The following is a 17,231-nucleotide window of genomic DNA, read 5'->3' on the forward strand; positions in this document are numbered from 1 at the left end:
AAAATATCTATGATATGATCATAGAGATGAATATCTGAATTACGAGTTTGGCACAGAATTAATACATTGTGGAAATTGTTTCACAACTAATACAGCCTGGAACACCATAGTGTGATGGTGTGTCCGAACATCATAACTGCACCCTATTGGATATGATGCATACCATGATGTCTCTTATCGAATTACCACGATAGTTTATGGGGTAGGCATTAAAGACAACTACATTCACTTTAAATAGGGCACCACGTAATTCCGATGAGATGACACCGTATGAACTATGGTTTAGAGAAACCTAAGCTGTCATTTCTTAGAAGTTTGGGGCTGCGACGCTTATGTGAAAAAGTTTCAGGCTGATAAGCTCGAACCCAAAGCGGATAAATGCATCTTCATAGGACACCCAAAACAGTTGGGTATACCTCCTGTCTCAGATTCGAAAGCAATAAGGGATTGTTTCTAGAATCGGGTCCTTTCTCGAGGAAAAGTTTCTCTCGAAGGAATTGAGTGGGAGGATGGTGGAGACTTGATGAGGTTATTGAACCGTCACTTCAACTAGTGTATAGCAGGGCACAAAGAGTTGTTCCTGTGGCACCTACACCAATTGAAGTGGAAGCTTATGATATTGATCAGGAGACTTCGGATCAAGTCACTCCCAAACCTCGTGGGATGACAAGGATGCGTACTACTTCAGAGTGGTACGTAATCCTGTCTTGGAAGTCATGTTGCTAGACAACAATGAACCTACGAGCTATGGAGAAGCGATGGTGGGCCCGGATTCCGATAAATGGCTCGAGGCCATAAAATCCGAGATAGGATCCATGTATGAAAACAAAGTGTAGACTTTGGCAGAACGACTCGATGGTCGTAAGGCTGTTGAGTACAGATGGATTTTAAAAGGAAGACGGACAATGATGGTAAATGTCACCATTAAGAAAGCTCGACTTGTCATTAAGATGTTTTCCGACAAGTTCAAGGAGTTGACTACGATGAGACTTTCTCACTCGTAGCGATGCTAAGAGTCTGTTGGAATTATATTAGCGATTACTGCATTATTTATGAAATCTTGCAGATAGGATGTCAAAACATTGTTTCCTCGATGATTTTCTTGAGGAAAGGTTGTATGTGATACAACCGGAAGGTTTTGTCAATCCTGAAAGATGCTAATAAGTATGCAAAGCTCCAGCAATCCTTCTGAGGACTGGAGTAAGCATCTCGGAGTTGGAATGTATGCTTTGATGAGATGATCAAAGATTTTGGGTTTATACAAAGTTTATGAGAAACTTGTATTTCCAAAGAAGTGAGTGGGAGCACTATAGAATTTCTGATGAGTATATGTTGTTGACATATTATGGATCAGAAATGATGTAGAATTTCTGGAAAGCATATAGGGTTATTTGGAAAGTGTTTTTCAATGGAAAGCCTGGATTAAGCTACTTGAACATTGAGCATCAAGATCTATAAGGATAGATCAAAACGCTTAATGGTACTTTCAAATGAGCACATACCTTGACATGATCTTGAAGGTGTTCAAGATGGATCAGTCAAAGAAGGAATTCTTGCCTGAGTTGTAAGGTATGAAGTTAAGACTTAAAGCTCGACCACGGCAGAATAGAGAGAAAGGACGAAGTTCGTCCCCTATGCTTAAGACATAGGCTCTACAGTATGCTATGCTGTGTACCACACCTGAAATGTGCCTTGCCATGAGTCAGTCAAGGGGTACAAGAGTGATCCAAGAATGGATCACAGGACAGCGGTCAAAGTTATCCTTAGTAATTAGTGGACTAAGGAATTTTCTCGATTATGGAGGTGGTAAAAGAGTTCGTCGTAAAGGGTTACGTCGATGCAAGCTTAACACCTATCCGGATAGCTCTGAGTAGAGATACCAGATACGTATAATGGAGCAACAATTTAGAATAGCTCCAAGTAGAGCGGTTATTTGGAATAGCTCCAAATAGAACGTGGTAGCTACATCTAGGAGATGACATAGAGATTTGTAAAGCACACACGGATCTGAAAGGTTCAGACCCGTTGACTAAAACCTCTCTCACAAGCAACATGATCAAACCCAGAACTCATTGAGTGTTAATCACATAGTGATGTGAACTAGATTATTGACTCTAGTAAACTCTTTGGATGTTGGTCACATGGCGATGCGACCTGTGAGTGTTAATCACATGGCGATGTGAACTAGATTATTGACTCTAGTGCAAGTGGGAGACTGTTGGAAATATGCCCTAGAGGCAATAATAAATTGGTTATTATTATATTTCCTTGTTCATGATAATCGTTTATTATCCATGCTATAATTGTATTGATAGGAAACTCAGATACATGTGTGGATACATAGACAACACCATGTCCCTAGTAAGCCTCTAGTTGACTAGCTCGTTGATCAATAGATGGTTACGGTTTCCTAACCATGGACATTGGATGTCGTTGATAACGGGATCACATCATTAGGAGAATGATGTGATGGACAAGACCCAATCCTAAGCCTAGCACAAAGATCGTGTAGTTCGTATGCTAAAGCTTTTCTAATGTCAAGTATCATTTCCTTAGACCATGAGATTGTGCAACTCCCGGATACCGTAGGAATGCTTTGGGTGTATCAAACGTCACAACGTAACTGGGTGACTATAAAGGTGCACTACAGGTATCTCCGAAAGTGTCTGTTGGGTTGGCACGAATCGAGACTGGGATTTGTCACTCCGTGTAAGCGGAGAGGTATCTCTGGGCCCACTCGGTAGGACATCATCATATGCGCAATGTGACCAAGGAGTTGATCACGGGATGATGTGTTACGGAACGAGTAAAGAGACTTGCCGGTAACGAGATTGAACAAGGTATAGGGATACCGACGATCGAATCTCGGGCAAGTACAATATCGCTAGACAAAGGGAATTGTATACGGGATTGATTAAGTCCTTGACATCGTGGTTCATCCGATGAGATCATCGTGGAACATGTGGGAGCCAACATGGGTATCCAGATCCCGCTGTTGGTTATTGACCGGAGAACGTCTCGGTCATGTCTGCATGTCTCCTGAACCCGTAGGGTCTACACACTTAAGGTTCGATGACGCTAGGGTTATAAAGGAAGCTTGTATGTGGTTACCGAATGTTGTTCGGAGTCCCGGATGAGATCCCGGACGTCACGAGGAGTTTCGGAATGGTCCGGAGGTAAAGATTTATATATAGGAAGTCCTATTTCGGCCATCGGGACAAGTTTCGGGGTCATCGGTATTGTACCGGGACCACCGGAAGGGTCCCGGGGGCCCACCGGGTGGGGCCACCTATCCCGGAGGGTCCCATGGGCTGAAGTGGGAAGGGATCCAGCCCAAAGTGGGCTGGGGCGCCACTTCCCTTATGGCCCATGCGCCTAGGGTGAAGGGGGAACCCTAAGGAAGAGTCCCAAGGAGGGAAGGCACCTCCTAGGTGCCTTGGGGGGGAGGGAAACCTCCCCTGGCCGCCGCCCCCTAGGAGATTGGATCTCCTAGGGCTGGCCCCCCCCCCTTGGGCTCCCTATATATAGTGAGGGTAGGAGGGCCTCTTGAGACACCCCTTATGCCTTTGGTGCAGCCCCTCCCTCTCTCCTAAGTCCTTCTCCTCTCCCGTGGTGCTTGGCGAAGCCCTGCAGGATTGCCACGCTCCTCCACCACCGCCACGCCGTTGTGCTGCTGCTGGATGGAGTCTTCCTCAACCTCTCCCTCTCTCCTTGCTGGATCAAGGCGTGGGAGACGTCACCGGGCTGTACGTGTGTTGAACGCGGAGGTGCCGTGCGTTCGGCACTTGATCATCGGTGATTTGGATCACGACGAGTACGACTCCATCAACCCCGTTCTCTTGAACGCTTCCGCTTAGCGATCTACAAGGGTATGTAGATGCACTCTCCTTCCCCTCGTTGCTGGTCTCTCCATAGATGGATCTTGGTGACACGTAGGAAAATTTTGAATTTATGCTACGTTCCCCAACATTTATCACATAGAATATAGATATAAAGTAAGGTTAGCTTTAGGCACCTCTTCTCGCGGTGTTTCAGTGCGATCTGTCATCGTTGCCTCAGTGTGTATGTCGTAACCCATCAATTTATATCTATGATGAAATATATTAAATATTTTTCACGGCATTATAAAACTATATATAATATATAATAGAATTATAACTGAAACTAAAACAACGGTTTTATCGGATAATAAGAAAAGCATTTGGTTATATTATAAAAATATGTTGCTTAAATCATTTCACAAATAGAACAATTCGGGGAAAACAACAAACTATAATGTTCATTTAAGTTAGAAGGCGTTTGAAATCATATAAACTATTTTAAATAAAATGATGGGCTATGGAAAATTGACAAACAAAAACTAAAACAAACAACCCAAAATTAACAAAGTATATTTGTTTTTTATATGATTTTGTTGTGTTACCCTTAATATATGTAACAAGCATAAAAATATTTATTTTTTTCAACCATGTTTATATATATACAATTTTGTTTAATTACAAATACATAATTACATTGTTTTTTGTTTAATATCATTTTGTGAGGTAAAAACATAATTACAACAAAAATCATCCCAACATTAATAATAAGTATACCATGATGAAATATAAATGATATTCCCTACTTCATCATATTATTATATGTAATATATAATAAATATAAAAATGATTGTAAAACAACTTATTTGTATGCAAAAAAGATAACCTATTTGATATTATTAGAAATATATGTTATTTAAATAAATGTCATACCACATGTTTATATAAACATGTTCACAAGTTTTAAAAAATATTCATGACATTTGAAAAAGCTTTTTGCTTTTTACATAAATGTTCTTGATTTCCAGAATATGTTTGCATATTTCATAATATTTTATTCAAAATATGAAAGTGTTATTGCTTTTTAAAGAAAACTGATATATATTTTTAAAATAAATTAGGTATTTTCAGAATTTGTTCCTCAGATTCGAAAAATGTGTTTGCTTTTTAGAAATTTTTTATGGATTACCAATAAATGTTCTGACTTTTCAAAAACTGTACTGGATTTTCCAAAAAGTTATTGTTTATTGGAATTAGTTATCAAAATTAATACAATGTTCATATTTTAAAAAATTGTTCACGTTTATGAAAATATTCTGGATTTTTTAAAAAGGTTATGATTTTCAAAGTTTGTTCTCAATATTCAAAAAATGTTTGCGTTTGTAAAGAACTGTTCAGGCTTCCAAATTTGTTCGGGTTATTTTTAAATGGATATCATTTTCCAATAAACTTCAAAGTTTCAAAAACTTTTCGATTTGCCAAATTTGACTAAATTTGACAAAATTATTATTTGTTTTAAATTTTATTCTCAAAATTTAAAACAAGATCATGTTTGAACAAATTGTTCGCTATTTTCATATTTGCTCACTGTTTTAAAAAATATTCTTGTTTTCAATAAGTTATATTGAAATTCAAAGTTTTTTCGGTTAGGTTTTCAAAAGAGAAAAAAAGTGATGAATCAGAAAAGAAAAAAAGCCGGCCCATTCGGGACGAAACCTTTACATGGCCCAGCCCCCCTCGCGACGACCCACCTCCCCTGGCGCGCCCGGATTTCCACCTCCCCGCGCGTCGGCCCACCTCCCCGCCTCTCCACCGACCCCGCCGCCTCCCTTATCCAGTCACTCGCTCCTCTCCCCTCCACTCGCTCCTCTCCCCTCCACTCACTCCCCCCTCGCCCCACTTCCCATCTGCCGCCGCGACGCCGCGTGCGTCCATGTACGGGCTGGCGGTCGCGCGGCTCCGCCCAGCGAACGCCGCATCAGGCCCTCTCCTACCTTCTCCACTCACCTCTCCTCTCCACTCAGTCGCCACCTATCGCCCTCTCACCTCCCCCCGACGCATCACCGCGCACGTGGCCTTTCCCGCAACGACCAAGACTCCGCCCAGCGACAGATGCGTCTCCGGCGAGCCGTGTGCGGCGGAGGGGACGCACGCAACGAGCTTCATCGCGCATGCGCGGCTGCTGGATCCGGTCGTGGTCGGTCCAGATCCGCGGCGTTGCTGGTTTCCGGCGATTTCAAGGTCGATCCGAAGCGGGGAGGTGGGCCGATGCGCGGGGAGATTTCAAGATTCGTTGCTGCTGCTTCGATCTGCAACGGCAGAAACTATGGTACGCTGGTTCGAACCCTTTCCTCATCTACTTCTTCCATTTGTGGATTCCCTTGCCTGATCTCCTCCTCGCCTTCTGTTTCGAGGCGGCTCCCCGACGGCATACGCACGGGCCACGGTGGTGCAGCCAGTCGTCTTCATCGCCGGCAAGAAGCACCACGACGAGGTGCAGTCACGGTGGTGCAGCGTGTGGTATACATCGTCTACCACTCCGCCGTCTTCCGCAACCAAACCGCCGCCCCCTTCCCCCACACCCACTTCCGCGGCAAGGTGAGACAAACGGACCCTCCCCCCTCCCCCGTCCCCTCTAATGGCCGGAGGTCCGCAGTTTGCTGTAATTTAGGGCTAGCTACTTGAGCGTGTACTGCTACTACGTTAGCTTTAGGAGAAGAGAGATGGATTTGAGACTATCAATCGATCGAGAAGTGTTTTCAGATTGCTTGCGCATGGTCAACTCTTATGACGATTGCCCAAGCTACTACAAATACTCCCCTGGTAGATACAATCTCGGTCATGCAGTGTACCTACGTAATACCTTCCATTTTCTTGTCTTGGGGACATGCATGTTTTAATCTTGTTTAGTATTTTATCCTATTTTCTTACTATTTTTATAATTTATGATCCTACAGATGCGAACTGGCCAACTTTGCTAAGTATTTAGGACAGTTTAGTTACTTGATCAGACTCTTTATTCTGCATAATTTGGAGGTTTGATTAAAAAATAGCTCCAAGCTTGAAATCAAATTAAGATACAATTGCATTAAGTCTAACTGAACATAGCAATAGACCATTACATCTAAGTATTGACTGACATAGCAACAAGGGGGTTTACATGCACTTTTAATGAGGTATGTAGCAAAAGCATCAACTTAGTGTGAAACATGCATGCGGCTAGCTGCAGTTTAAGTTTTGTACCTCAGTTATTTAGGTGTGGCTAGTTTTCTTGTCGGCTTCTTGCGTCTTATATGGTGAACATACACAATGCTATACGGTCAACATACACAAGGTTATATGGTGCACACACAACAGTAAAGTGTGTGAATTAGTTACATATATGGTTTCTTATCTAGAATATGGAATGTTGTCTTCTAACAAAAAGAATTAAAAATCTATGTGTGTAATATATTCATTGCACTATTTTTGCTTGGGCACTCCGTGTCGTCGATCAACACCTTTACTTCTATATCTGTGACTTTTGATAATGCGACCTATAGTTGCCCAATGCAGAGGACTTGCTTGCGAACATAAAGGAACAACTTTTTAGGGATTGACCGTAGCTTTTATCTATTCCCATTGCGACACTAACTCATGGAGCATATTGCCGCCTTTTCAGCACGAAGGGCAATTTTTTGAGTATCAATCTGACTAAGCATGTTTTTATCTACTGATGTTGGACATCTATGGGACGCTTGAGGCCTACCAGTGATGCTCACTAAATGCAAATACTCAGCAACACCAGAAAGAAGATAAGTGTTCTTATTTGGTGTACATGATTGATATGCATTTAGTTATAGGATAAACTGGTTGGTATGCATTTATTTATTGATGTACATGATCAATATGATAATTTGCTGCCATATTTACAAGACACCTTTCTTCCATTATACTTCCAGACATATCATAGTTTCTCGTATTTTTCTTTGGTCAAAATTTTTTAAGACCACAAACTGAACAAAGAAAAGGAACTAATGAATTTTACTGGTATCCAGGGTTTGTAATGTGCTTGTTTATTTGTTTGTTATCTGCCATGTTCATAATAGCATGCATGCTTGTATTGCCATAAGATGTGCTTCAAAAAATCATGTGTTCAGATTTGCATGCATAATGAATGATAAAACATACTTTCGATACTATACATCAACCAAACTTGATCCTAATATAACAACTTTTATACCTTAAGATAAGCTAATGATCCTGAATCGTTCATACCTAGAGGAACTCACCTCCTTGATGTTGTTTGCTTACACAAGGTTCTCCTTGTGAAATTTTCCTCCAGGTCTGGCTGTTGTGATGGCCGAAGGGAAAGCAAGGAGGGGGACGAGGAATGGCAGAGGAGGTTAACATATAAGGTTAGGCCATGCGAAGGATAACTGGATAGCATAACATGGCTTAAAAACTATCTACCATATATGCCTGTAAGGTGCAGTTCTATTTCCTTTTTCAAACTAAAGGTTACCTGGGAATAAATTAGAAAATATGTACAAAATCAGAACTTACTAAAGACCTAAAATTTTGTATTATTTAAATAAATAACTTTTAATTGCTTGAATGCCAAGTTTAACTACAACAAAAACGAATTCACGACATGCACACTGATCTTTTTCCTGCTTAGCTATTTTTGTAATATTACTTAATTTCATATTTTTGTAGTAATGTACAGTCTACAAATACTTTGTGCAGTTGTAATATATGAGAGATCACACAAGTTCGATGAATGATCTCAATTCCATATTTTACATGATTTCCCAATGCCAGAGGTAACCAATACTAATACTGGATGCATGAAAACAGCTTGCCATACATGTTATTAGTGAACCAACACTAACAAATATTTTTTTAGGAAGTAGCCAATATATAACTGATGGTGGCAGTACAATACATATATACTGGATAGGTCCGGGCAATATGTAAAACTGAGAAAGAACGAGAGCTCTAGGTATGCTGTTATTGCTCATCACATTCCATATTGCTCATCAAATACAAAACTGGAATGTTCAGTATTCCTTTTTCACGAGCTCTTAACTATTCCACTCAATCATATATATGTATAGCATAAATATGATCTGCTATGAGGTGTGCGCATTTTGATACTTGTTAGCACTGTGGTTGTCAATGGATGTTTGGCTGTTTATTTGTAGATGGAACTATTGTGGGGTATGGAAAATGTTTTTTAGTTTTTGAGCTAAGCAACTACTACTTTAATTAAGGTTGTTATGGATAATTAGTTCACACATAGGAAATTGATATGTTGCAGTGTTTACCAGGCATGGCGTGGTTTGCCAGGTCGTCACCAAGTCCCCAACGCTGTCACCGGCCGGACCTACGACTATACTAAGATGAGTCTTCATCTCTAAGAGCTTCTGTAAACTATATAATGGATCTATTATTCTAACCAGCAATGAATTTAAGTAGCAATTTCATTTCTCGATGGTTAGTTGTATAATTGCCTGCCAACACTGACACTAATTGACAGCCAACCATGACCATCAATTTAATTTGACTTACTAATTTTGATACAACAAAAATTACTTCAACTTGCCATGTGGAAAATCTAGTTAGAGCATATCCATGTGTATGTTTCCTATGAATGGTACGGGATTTACAAACTTAAAAGATACTACATATTTGACAAATATTTTTAACCAAAAATGTTTGAATTATTTGTTCTGATATGGTTGTTTGACTGATTGCAATGATGATTGTTCGTAGTTTTTTCGAACTGTGTAAGCATAGATTTACATTTTGTAGACCCGGTGCAACGCACAGGGCTTTTATTACATGAAAGGACTTATTATCCTGACAGTCATAATTTCAAGATTTTCATAAGTGTTTGTTTATTTGTTTGTTGTCTGCCATGTTAAGAATTGCATGCATGCTTTTATTGATATAAAATGTGCTTCAGAAAATCACGTGTTATGAATCCATGCTATAATTTTGAAGGTGAACATACAGAAAATGCAAGATAAAACATACTAATATAACAACTATTACAATTTTAGAGAAGATAAAGATCCAGAATTGTTCGTACCTAGAGGAACTCGCCTTCTAGATGGTCCTTGCTTACACAAGGTACTCCTTGGGTAATTTTCCTCCAGGTCTGCTGTTGTGATGGCCGAACGAACAGCAAGGAGGGGGAGGACGGATGGCAGACAAGGTTAACATATATAGGTAGGACATGCGGAGAATAACTGGGTAGCAGATCATGGCTGAATATAGTTATACCATATATAACCTTGTTTTCTACCATATATACCATTGTTGATGGTGCAGATCTGTTTCCTTTTTCCATCAAATGCACACCTGTTAATAAATAATAAAAGATGTAAAAAATCATATCTTACTAAATAATTAAATTATTGTAATAATTAAATAAAAAGATTTTCATTGCTTGCATGCCAAAGTTTAGCTACAGCAAAAATAAATTCACGGCATGCACAATAATCATTTTCCTGCTTAGATACTTTTGTATGATTTAACAGTTTGTACTAATACTTCATTCCATATTATGGTAGTAATGTACAGTCTCAATTTACTTTTTGCAGTTGTAATATCTGAGAGACCACACAAGTTCGATGAATGCTTTCAATTCGAGTTTCTCCATGGTTTCCCAATGCCAAAGGTAACCAATACTAATTCTGGATGCATGAAATCAACTACTTATTTTAGCGCTGATGTTGATCAGTAGGCATTGACATGATAAGTACATATAGTTATTTTTGCCAAATATAATTCATGACTTTATGGATCTTTTGCAATATCGTGTATGGACTTTACTATTTAGGGCTGCCCGTGCGTTAATGTGGGAGTTGTAGTAATTATACAAGTATAGTAAGCTATACTTCTGCTACGTACTGTACATGGAATAAAACTTGCATTCACTGCTATAATTCAACATTTGTTGTGAGCCTAGGACCACATACAACAACTTAATATTGCATCAAGTTCAGAACTACCTAGAAAGCTATAAAATTTTGCAACAAAAAGGCACCAACTCTCTATCTTCTGCCACATAGAGGTCCCCAAGACCACCTGAACTTTCAATCAAATGGATGATAAATCACTACACATCAACATTAGCTACAACATATATGGTGTACAAACCAAACTGAGACTTGTGAGGGAGACAAAAAGATCGAGTTTAATCATGGTCCCACATATACCTAGTTTTCCTTGCTACCGTTATTTCGATCGGTGCACACAAGTAGTCAGGAATTAACTTTCATAGACAGAGGAATTAGCAGGAAGACACAGAGGATTAGTACAGGTTGCACAGTATATTCTCTGAAACACAAGAGAAAGCACAACCAGCTTCCTCTTCCCAGCGCCAAAGCCGCCAACCCCTCTGCATCCTCCGTGAGCAGAGCAGATCAAAGCCGGCACCAAGACAATACGCCTGCTTCAAGCCATTAAAGGAAACCACTCTCCATACTCGGGCGCAGTCGTGCCCCTGCACACCAAGGCACCGTAAGCGTACAGCAGGCCGGCCGCGCGCTCCTGCCATTTACTATCTCACCGCGCTGCCGACGGAACAAAGCCTGTCAGAGGCAGTGGCTGAATTTATCTTCACATGCACCATGAAGCATGGCTAAGACCTACTCTCGACCCAGATGCCGAATCCACTACCTCGGCTTCTTGCTCGTTATCTTATTCCTTAAAGTATTCATGCACATCTTAAATTCTTATCATGGCAGAGGTAACAGCAAAGGGCTAGGTAGAGGCGCATGGTACCGGCAATCGAGTGGTATAGGATAATGGAGGAAGATGGATAACTCCTGATGCGTCACCCCCGCCCCATGAACGACCGATCGCATACATAAGACACGCATGAACTATATCTAACCCACGTCCGCCTCCACATCCTTCTTCGGTTTGCCGTAGGCGACCTGAGAGCTGGGGGCGAGGGCTAGCTGTGGTTGGAGGCGCTGGAAACCAGTGGGGGTTTTGAGGGACAGAGCTACGTGAGGGAGAGGGGCACGGGGATCTCGGCAAAAAATTTCATGAATGGAGCGTGGCACGAGGGGGGAATATTCGTCCGCTCGGCAGAGTATAGTCCGTCAGTTAAATGCTACGTGCAATCATAACCTTCGTTTTAGGCCGTTAGATAATCTGGTGGACCAAATTAATCTTGGTACACATAATGGGGTGGTCATAGAAAAGAAAATGTTCATTTGGTTAAGAGTAGTATAGATATTAACACAATTCGAGGCGCAATGCTGCTGCCGAAGGATGTAAATATCCTGTGCACACACATGCATTTGCCTAGTTTAGGAAAAACATTAAACCCTAGCGACTCATCTCATATAGCGTCAAGCAGTATTACCCATGTACAGCTTGCACAGATGGGGCTAACGGCTCATTCATGGCAAACAACCGAATGATTCATTCAGGACGTTGCAACAAAATCAATTAATAATCCAACAATATGGTAATAAAACCAAACTTCAATAATACCAAAACACCATAAAGTTTGAATAGTTTGATAATACCAAAAAATCCTAAAATTTGTGAACATATGTCTATAGAAGACCCCATACAGTTATTATCTAAGTATTCATATCAGTCTCCGCTATGGGTAAGATGCTTGCATTGTTATCTTCAACTATTGTAGATCTTGTAAGGACTGAAAAGCATTATGCATTAATTATGTGAATACGAAAAGTGCACATAACTCATGCGTAGCAGATTATGATAGGTTAAAGCATGCCCGTAGATTTAACTTCAACAGTTATCACGCTATGAAAGCTTGCGAATGTTCGTTAACACATGTGTAGTAATTTCTCATAGAAATGCTGCATACCTGTAGAAACGTCCTCTTCTGGTAGTTGATCAACCGCCCTGCTTCTTGAATTACCCATGTGTACCTATGAAATTAATTGCTATACATCAGTTAACTGCTGTACCGGCAATGAGAATATACTGTAAGCTGGCATGAGTATATTTAATTGGCACCAAAACAGGTTGTGTGCACATACTGGACCAGATATATAAAAAACGGTGGTTTTGCTAGTAGTTCGAAAAGGCAAGTGAATTCTAATGTGAAATTAATGTTAGCTTTGCAAAAACAATTATGGTCTCCCATCAATGTAACATGGATTGTTGGTTACGGAGTCGTATTTGGACTAAATCAATTTCAACCACCTGATGCTCACATTGGCATAAGACCCTTGACTTTTTTCAGATGGCATAGAAACCTAGATTGTTTACTATTGCATGGAACCTATTAGATTAAAGTGTTATAACTACCTTATGTTTGTGTCACTTTTTGCATGTGATGCTGTTTCGAGGATGGAAAATGGAGATCCTCTGAAGTTGTGAGATGCAAACTCGATGACACCGTCCCCGATGCCTGTTGCCACTTGATGATTCACCACCTGCAAGCATTTGGGGCTGTCAAATAGTGATAAACAGGTATGGCTGTCAAATAGTGACAAACATTTCCCATTCAAAACGGTGGTTCATATGGGAGGATGACATTATTTCCCACTCTGAACGATTTTATTCATCCAGCCTGTACCTATTCATGCCATCTTACAGTATATTCTCATTGCCAATACAGCAGTTAACTGATGTATAGCAATTAATTTCATAGGTACACATGGGTAATTCAAAAAGCAGGGCGGTTGATCAGCTACTAGAAGAGGACGTTTCTACAGGTATGCAGCATTTCTATGAGAAAGTACTACACATGTGTTAACGAACATTCGCAAGCTTTCATAGCGTGATAACTGTTGAAGTTAATTCTACGGGCATGCTTTAACCTATCATAATCTGCTACGCATGAGTTATGTGCGCTTTTCGTATTCACATAATTAATGCATAATGCTTTTCAACCACCCTGCTTCTTGAATTACCCATGTGTACCTATGAAATTAATTGCTATACATCAGTTAACTGCTGTATTGGCAATGAGAATATACTGTAAGCTGGCATGAGTATATTTAATTGGCACCAAAACAGGTTGTGTGCACATACTGGACCAGATATATAAAAAACGGTGGTTTTGCTAGTAGTTCGAAAAGGCAAGTGAATTCTGATGGGAAATTAATGTTAGCTATGCAAAAACAATTATGGTCTCCCATCAATGTAACATGGATTGTTGGTTACGGAGTCGTATTTGGACTAAATCAATTTCAACCACCTGATGCTCACATTGGCATAAGACCCTTGACTTTTTTCAGATGGCATAGAAACCTAGATTGTTTACTATTGCATGGAACCTATTAGATTAAAGTGTTATAACTACCTTATGTTTGTGTCACTTTTTGCATGTGATGCTGTTTCGAGGATGGACAATGGAGATCCTCTGAAGTTGTGAGATGCAAACTTGATGACACCGTCCCCGATGCCTGTTGCCACTTGATGATTCATCACCTGCAAGCATTTGGGGCTGTCAAATAGTGATAAACAGGTATGGCTGTCAAATAGTGACAAACATTTCCCATTCAAAGCGGTGGTTCATATGGGAGGATGACATTATTTCCCACTCTGAACGATTTATATTCAACCATCTGACTATTTCCTGTTGGCATAGAAACCTTAACTTTTGCATGTCACCAATTAGAGTCAAGCCTCTTACCTACCTTATGTTTGTGTCAACTAACCTCCAGATGCTGCTGCTGATGACACCCCACCCTGGGGCCGGCACCAGGCCCAAACTACTGTCAGTTATGTGCACGAAAACTGAGTTCCTTGCAATGAGATGATTCAATTTAGGGCTGATAAAATGAGAGCAAGAGGTATGGCACAGTTGAGGATGTTGAACCGAGATCACAATGCCAGTACGACCACGGAAACGATCAGAGATGCAGATTTGTAAGAGTAGTAATTGTAAAGGTAGGAATATGTAAACGCCACACCTGACACCTGATTTTGCAATCGCCACTCCGGCGGCGACTGGATCCACGGAACCGATCAGAGATGCAGATTTGTAAGAGTAGTAATTGTAAAGGTAGGAATATGTAAACGCCACACCTGACACCTGATTTTGCAATCGCCACTCCGGCGGCAACTGGATCGCACGCAGGTCCGCTGAAGAGCGACGGTTCGGGGACGTGAGCCTGTCTTTGCACTCGGATGGCGTCGTCGCCGGGATAAGACTGCACGCTGTGAAAGAGACCTATAGTATGAGCGCTTGTGGCGGCGGACAAGGGTTTCAGGGTTTGTGACGGCGGCCAAGGGTTTGAGGGGCGGGGACGAATGACCGCGACTCGCAATGGGATCGAGGTCAAGACGATCAGATCGATCAGCCCGTCATTTCGTAGGTTAACCGTGATTGATCGTTGTAGGGGTTTTTTCTATCTGTGAACCGGCGCGGTTCAGGATGGCTGTAGTTGTATATTGATGTTTTTTTTATCGGTTGGGAGGTAAAATGCGGGGGATCGGTGGAAAGTGGGAAGTGGGACGAAGTACCAAAAAAAACCAGGGGAGGTGTGATGAAAATTGACCGGCGGAGACTACCAACTGCTCCATTAGGAGTAGAGATTGTTTGTCATGGAGCTGTGGCTGGCCGATTACATGAAATTAATTCCCTCAGTTGTGATGGCAAATATTGAGAAATAGTATAACGAGACTAGTTAGGAGCCTCCACAGCCATTTGATTGTCTCAACCGTCAGATCTTTCAATCTATGATCCAGATTAGCGCTGGTCGTCTCAGTTCGCCCGCTTGCCTCACATACCGTCTCGCGGGCCGCTTCTCCACGGAGTGACCTGGTCTTTCTCTCCTTAATCGGGCCGTGCAAGGCCCACTTGTTTCCAGTTCGCTGCTAACAGCCCACGTCGTACAGTTTCGAGCGCTATCCCTCCCATCGCAGTTTCTCTCTGTCCCTCCTCGATGCGCCGGCGTCCCGCCGTGGGCGAGCTTCGCGACGATGGTGCTCCTTCGAGGACTCCGGTCCCCTCCGTCCGAATCTTCTGGTCCTCTACCATGTTTTCACGTGCGGATCTTAAACATGTATTGGTTGCTTATCATTGCTATCACCTAATTTCGTTTGCGATGTGCTGTATTCATTGAACCACATGGCATCTCAAGGTTCCGGGTTGCATCCAAACAACGAGACTATCTTTGTTTGCTTCCCACCCAATATGCTATATTGACTTTATTTACTAATTTACTGCTAACTGGTTTATGCTGATTTGTATCAGATCTAAGAATCTTGGATCCCCAACTAATGGAGGGCTTGGAAGCTCTGCACGTGTAAGTATGCTATATGCCTTAATGCCGCTCTTTTTTCTATACTGTGTTTTTCTCTTCATCTCATCACTCTTTAAGATTGTAAGGGTGATAATGATAACCCACCGCCGCTGCCCCACGCCCATGTAGATAGAAGGCGGGGATTACTTTGTCCGGCCGATAAATATCAGCAGGGCAATAGACCTAACCAGCCGCCGGAGAAGAGCTGCAAGTAGCGGATCAGCCCCATCCGCAGGAGATTGAAGTATTGTAGTAAGGATTCAAGTGTACATGTAGTCAAACGTCAGATATATGCATCTCATTGGTAAGCAAACTTTCAGTTGCCAGATCATCATATTAGTTATGGTACATACAGAGTCATCCAAAGTATTGAATTATGGGCTATCGAGAGGCATTTTTATTAGTGCTATTAGTAATTTTCTAAGGTTGCTTCATGGCCAGTTGATAATCAAGCAAATCTTAATTATTTACTTCATGCGATGTTGGATATGTAGCAATAATACATTCTGTGCAGTTTTGCAAGAATATGTGAGTACTATATTTGTTAAGGCTGGTATTTTTGGAACTTCCAGAACTCTCTTTTGTTTTTTTTTTAAAAAGTCACTGACGATAGAGATGCACTGTTGGCTCTATGTTCTGAACTTCTGATTTCATTTATTTCAGTACCCAGCTCATCCTTCCTGTCACCGTGGCTCATGATAGGAATTATTTGCTTAACCCATTCCAACTATACTACTACTCTTTTTCTACAAATCCAGTTTTACTAATGAAGTTTTTGTTTTAAGAAAACGGTTTATGCACGGAGAAGTGGCGTTCAGGTGGGAAGGCAGATACAAGCCAACTGATGCAATTTGTTTGCACACTCTTAATTCATTGCCTATCTAATCAAATGTAGTATCTGGTTTACAGACCGCGAGGAAAAAAGAATCGATGAATGTTAGTTGCCTCCAGGTCAGGGTATGCTTGATCAAGGGCCTTTCTGAGCAACTTGGCCATTAACGCTACTTCAAGTACCAAGAATCGGCATGGAAGGTCAGGCAATTAAGCTCACGTGTATACCTACTGCTTTTTGGATCAAGCTATGCATGATTAGTACTACTAATAATTCATTCAAAAATGTGAATGATATGCATTCAACTAAACCACAAATGACTGTTGAGGGATGAGCGCGGCA

At 41.2% G+C, this 17,231-nt stretch overlaps 1 long non-coding RNA gene across 1 annotated transcript; it reads left to right on the forward strand.

Moving 5' to 3' along the window:
• The first annotated feature begins 7,819 nt into the window (after positions 1-7,819).
• LOC147973549 (uncharacterized) lies at positions 7,820-14,874 on the forward strand. The gene is made up of 7 exons (XR_015602947.1): positions 7,820-8,215; positions 8,547-8,623; positions 8,707-8,802; positions 9,131-10,034; positions 10,409-13,274; positions 13,456-14,274; positions 14,474-14,874. It is a non-coding gene; the product is annotated as an uncharacterized LOC147973549 (long non-coding RNA).
• The last annotated feature ends 2,357 nt before the right edge of the window (positions 14,875-17,231 follow it).

This window comes from Triticum urartu, chromosome 5A (assembly GCF_056163025.1).
Source record: "Triticum urartu cultivar PI428250 chromosome 5A, HENAU_Tu73, whole genome shotgun sequence".
NCBI classification, from domain to species: Eukaryota; Viridiplantae; Streptophyta; class Magnoliopsida; order Poales; family Poaceae; genus Triticum; species Triticum urartu.